Source organism: Hyaena hyaena, unplaced genomic scaffold (genome assembly GCF_003009895.1).
Source record: "Hyaena hyaena isolate Hyena2069 unplaced genomic scaffold, ASM300989v1 scaffold_272, whole genome shotgun sequence".
In the NCBI taxonomy this organism is placed as follows: domain Eukaryota; kingdom Metazoa; phylum Chordata; class Mammalia; order Carnivora; family Hyaenidae; genus Hyaena; species Hyaena hyaena.
In genome coordinates this window covers 1052174-1057780 of record NW_024080906.1, presented here as the reverse complement: position 1 = coordinate 1057780, position 5607 = coordinate 1052174, and positions in this window count along the sequence as shown.

Genomic DNA, 5607 nt, shown 5'->3' with positions numbered 1-5607 from the left:
GAAGCTTTAAAACTTGATGGCACGTGGATTTATTTCCTCTTCTGCCTTCTCCTTCCTAGAACCTAGAGTTTGTTTTCCCACATGTAGATGACCTTTGTACGTTGTCATATCCATGTGGACATGTGTGGCATTTTGTTTTTTCTTATAATAAGGTTGATTCTCCCTTCTGTTCTCTGGAATATACAGGACTATGGAGAAGTCTTCTTGTAATTTCTACCTAGACCATCATTTCAAATCTAAGATAATATCTACTGGTTGACATCCAGCATTCCTTTCTGATCAACTAACTCTTCTGTTTGGAAAAATATTTCAAGCTTGAATAAAAGTTTTTAGGTGATTCACTGGTCCTCCAGTCTTACCAACAGAAAGAACATGACTTACCTCCTTCACTGTGCAAATCACTCTACTATAATAACACCAGCTCCAGTTTCTTGATAGAAATAATGGGGTTGTCATTTTAAATGATGTTATTTAGAATACATTCAATTCTGAAGCCAAAATATTCACAGTGAGCAGATGGTAACCACACATCACAATGAGCATTGTATAATATAGATAATTGTCAAATCATCATGTTGTACACATGAAACTAATATATTGCATGCTGACTATATTTCAAATAAAAAAAAAACATATTTGCGGGGTGCCTGGAAGGCTCAGTTGGTTAAGCGTCCGACTTCGGCTTAGGTATGATCTCTCAGTTGGTGAGTTCGAGCCCTGCATCATGCTCTGTGCTGACAGCTCAGAGCCTGGAGCCTGCTTCAGATGCTGTATCTCCCTTTCTCTCCCCTTCTCCACTCATACTCTGTCTCTCAAAAGTGAATAAATGTTTAAAAGAATAAAAAAAATACTTGCAGTGAGGTTTGTTTCTGTTCCATTAATAATGAACATTATTACAATACATGGCCAGAATAATACCTCAATATTGTGTGTACTCCCTAAAGCCATATTCTTTAGAAAGTGTTTGGAATAAAACAGAATATTACTTTCAATATACCAGCCTACTCTTTCCAGTATATATTAATATTAGCTGCTTGTTATATTTATATTTATTTTCTGATGATATGTTTCACTATCTGTATTTCCCTATGAATTATGTTATCTAAGAGAAGGAAATACACCATATCCATTTAATACTTATAGCTTTGAGTGTATACTACAGCCTTTTAAAGGAAGTATTGATTTGATGAATTTGGTTTGGTCTTAGTGACACAACTTGAATGTTAATACAAAATGGAGCAGTTTCCCAAATTGAGTATGTGAAAGTACATGTACATCCTGAAAGTTGAATATAATCAACCACTTTATTAATTTTGGGATTTCTATACCTATTAATCAGCAGTTCATGTATCAAATAACATTGTGTACATAAAGCACAGATTCTTCTATCTTCCTTTCTCTCCCTCCTTGATTTTCTCTCTCTTTGACTATTTCTCCAAAATGTATCCTAGGAATAGAATCATACAGGGATGATTGTTTAAATATCAGTGCAGATTACTTGGCCCCATTCCAAACCTTGTGATCAGAATCCCTAAGTCTAGAAGCTAGAAATTTCCATTTTTAATAAGCTCCCTGGTTGGTTCTTCAAGATATGAGAGTATGAAGACCACTTACCTAAAAACTTACATAAAATAAGTTTAAAACCCTACTTAGCGGTAGCAAGCTGTCACTCTGTTTTCCACACTGAATCCGTTACACTGAGGTACTTTACCACACGAGCATCAGCTCTTTTTTTTTTTTTTTGCAGAGTAAGACTCCCCCTATTTGCTAAAGTAAATAATAGCAAAATTAAGAACGAGCTATAAACTGTACTAAATGCTGGTAACTTGAAATCACCAAAATGGAATAAATTACTGACTATTGCACTTTAAATGAGCATTAAGAGTATTCCAAATTACCAAATGTTTTGCCATTTTGATAAGTTGGTTTTAATTTTTTATCAGACTATATTTAAGTACCCTCCTGTAACATGCTCCAGACAGTTCCATTAGGCATCCTCAATTGAATTTATTTTCTTTAATGTATAAACTGGATAAACTAAAGATAGTTTGGAGAGCCTGATGCCGTACTCCATTGCACTGCTAGGAATAGCGTTCCCTAGGTTTTGCTCTGTGTTCATACTACGAACCCTAGGAAAAAATAAGACAGTGCAAGGCAAGGAGAAGTTACAGTGTCATTATTCTTTGATTTGAATTTCAAACATTACGCTTTAAAAAAAAACTTTTTTAAAATGTCTTTATTTTATTTTGAGAGATAGAGACAGAGAGTGAGTGGGGGAGGGGCAGAGAGAGGGAGACACAGAATCTGAAGCAGGCTCCAGGCTCTGAGCTAGCTGTCAGCACAGAGCCTGATGTGGGGCTTGAACCCACGGACTGTGAGATCATGACCTGAGCCGAAGTCAAACACTTAACTGACTGAGCCACCCAGGCGCCCCAAACAGTACTCTTGAATACAAAGAAAAAACTGAAACTTGCACCTGGTGAAAATGAAACAATTTGATAATGGAGGAAAAGAGATTTCTTCCACTTGATGCAAAAGAAAGGGGCAGAGAACATATAATAAAGGCAGTCATGTCCTGGGAGTCTAAGAGAGCATAATTAACTCCTTGGCACCACGAAATAGACTCTGCCTGTATGTGGTTCATTGCCAGTAAAGGACATGCCTGGAACTTCTGGCCAAGAAGAATTACAGGCATTTGCTGTTACTTTAAAATATTCATGTTCCAGCTACAACAGCACACATTTTCAATTGACAGCTATGGAAAGAAAAAAAAAAACAAAACACAACAACAACCCTTTTTTTCTCCTTTCCTGGCAAAAGAACCCTACATAATTAACTCTTTCATTTGACAAAACCAATAGTTCCCATTACAAACATGGACTTAGGGCACTCAGAGATATCTTGATAATAACGTATTACATGAGTTTATTGTCTTTTTTTTTTTTTTTTACCCACATTTGGAGACTGAATTTACCCACTTAAATTTGATTGACACAAATTCGTGCATTTTGATTGAAAACTGAACTCTGATGTTGAAAACCATAAAACTGGTAGAAGGAAAGCCCATCCAGGCTCACTCCCATCCAGGCTCACTCCCTGATAGGCTGGAAATAAAAAATGCACAGAAGCTTGTGGCCAGATCTTTGAAGGCTTAAGGGACTCGAAAACCAAGTCTGCTGGCAATTAGATCCTAAAAAACAAAGAATATGATCCAGATGCAAAATAGAGATGACAATATAGAATTTATACACACCTAAGCAAAAATCAGGCTTAAATTTGTTCTTTTTTCATTTTTCTTCCTATGGAAAGGAATTTCCTTCCTCTTTTGCATAAAAACTGAAATAGTTTTAATTTCTCAAGAGCCAGATGTAATGCACCTCTAAGACTCAGCAGTAAGAAAGAAAAGGAAAATGTTATGTAATCTGAGTTTTCTGTTTGGTTACTAGTTCATCACTATTGATATCTGGTGCTTTGGGTATCAAACCTCAAAGAGCAAAATTCACTATTTGCTTCATAAACTCTGTATTTGAAGAGAGGGCCTGTACCTGTCAATATTGTCTCTGAAGTGGGCATATAAGGCTGATATTCCACTCTTTTTTAATAAGGCTTTCCATCTTGTTCTCTGAATATATTCCCTTTATCTTAAGCTTCAGGTTAATCACTTGGGACTTTTAATCTGCAGGCCCCTACAAACACCCCTTCCCTGCTACCCCCCAATCTCACCATATAAAACAACCCAAAGGCATATACACATTTTTTATGTCTCAGAAGCCAATACGGTGCCTTCCATATACAGATTCAGCTGAAATTAAGTATCACCTTCTGCAGAAGTCTGCCACATTAAATGATTGAATTTTCTACAGTCCACTCTACCCGTAGAACTGATCTTTTGCCAGCCTAGTTTATAATATTTTATTAGACACTTAACAAAACTTGCATTTATTATGGATGCTTTTATCACTGAACCATACTTAATGATATGCTCTGTTGTTAAAAATACTAGGCATAAACATTCAGGAAATATTGGATTAGTTTTTTTAAACTTACATGGTTATCACTTCTTTTCAATGAAGTACACATGATTTAAAGTCAAAATGTATTGGCGACACAGAGTAAACAACAATATTGGAAAAAAGTAATAATCAACTTAACATTTTGGTAGAACTTGAAAGTTTTCAAGGTTTCATGTGGATTACCTTCTTTGATGTTCCTAATAGCCACTTATAATGTATGTAACACCCACATCATCTGCATTTAAAAAGGAAATCAAATATTCTAGTGGACTATACAATAACTATTATAATGGACTATACTTGTCCACTATTTTAGTGGACTTTACAATAGCTATACATTCTAGGGGACTATGTAATAACTATACATTAATTTATCTGTGCTAAATGGAAGGGAAATTTACACTTTATTATATATTTTTTAATATTTATTTATTTTTGAGAGACAGAGTGAGACAGAGTGTGAGCGGGGGAGGGTCAGAGAGAGAAGGAGACACAGAATCCAAAGCAGGCTCCCGGCGCTGAGCAAGAGTTCAGCACAGAGTCCGACGCGGGGCTCGAACCCAGAAACCGTGAGATCATGACCTTAGCCGAAGTTGGACACTCAACCAACTGAGCCACCCAGGTGCCCCAAAAATGTACACTTTAAAAATTGTTATCTGGGAGCGCCTGGATGGCTCAGTCAGTTAAGCATCCGACTTCGTCTCAAGTCATGATCTCACGGTTTGCTAGTTCAAGCCCTGCATCAGGCTCTGAGCTGACAGCTCGCACTCTGTCTCTTTCTCTAAAAAATAAACATTAAAAAATTTTTAAAAATTGTTATCTGAATTTACCTATATTTTAACTAAATGTGACACTCTCCATTCTTCACAAGAACTTTAGATTTTTTTTTTTTTTTAAGAGAAAGGATCTAGACCTCAAACAAGACAAAGTTTCTGGTAATGATTAGGCTAAGCTTTCCCTTTGGAAGATTACAAACACTGGGAAACAAGAGCATGTAGTCTAAGGGGGAAGGGGATGAGTAATAAGTTCTATGAAGTTTGTATGTTATTTTTTCCAAGTTTTTATTTAAATTCCAGTTAGTTAACATAGAGGGTAATATTAGTTTCAGATGTACAATTTAGTGGTTCAGCACTTACATACAACACCCAGTGCTCACCACAGCAAGTGCCCTCCTTAATCCCCATCACCTGTTTAACCCATACCCCCTCCCACCTCCCCTCTGGTAACCAATAGTTTGTTCTCTTATAGTTAAGAGTCTGTTTTTTGTTTCATCTCTCTTTTTACCCCCCATGTTCATTTGTTTTGGTTCTTAAATTCCACATACGAGTGAGGGCATATAGTATTTGTCTTTCTCTGACAGACTTATTTCACTTAGCATAACATTCTCTCTAGTTCCATCGATGTCACTGTATCCATATCATTGCAAATGGAAAGATTTCATTCTTTTTTATGACTGAGTAACACACCATCATGTATATATACCTATCAATTCACCAGTTGATGGACCAGCTCTTCAGTTGATGGAAAACAGTATGGAGGTTCCTCAAAAAGTTAAATATAAAACTACCTTACGATCCAGCAATTCCACTCCTAG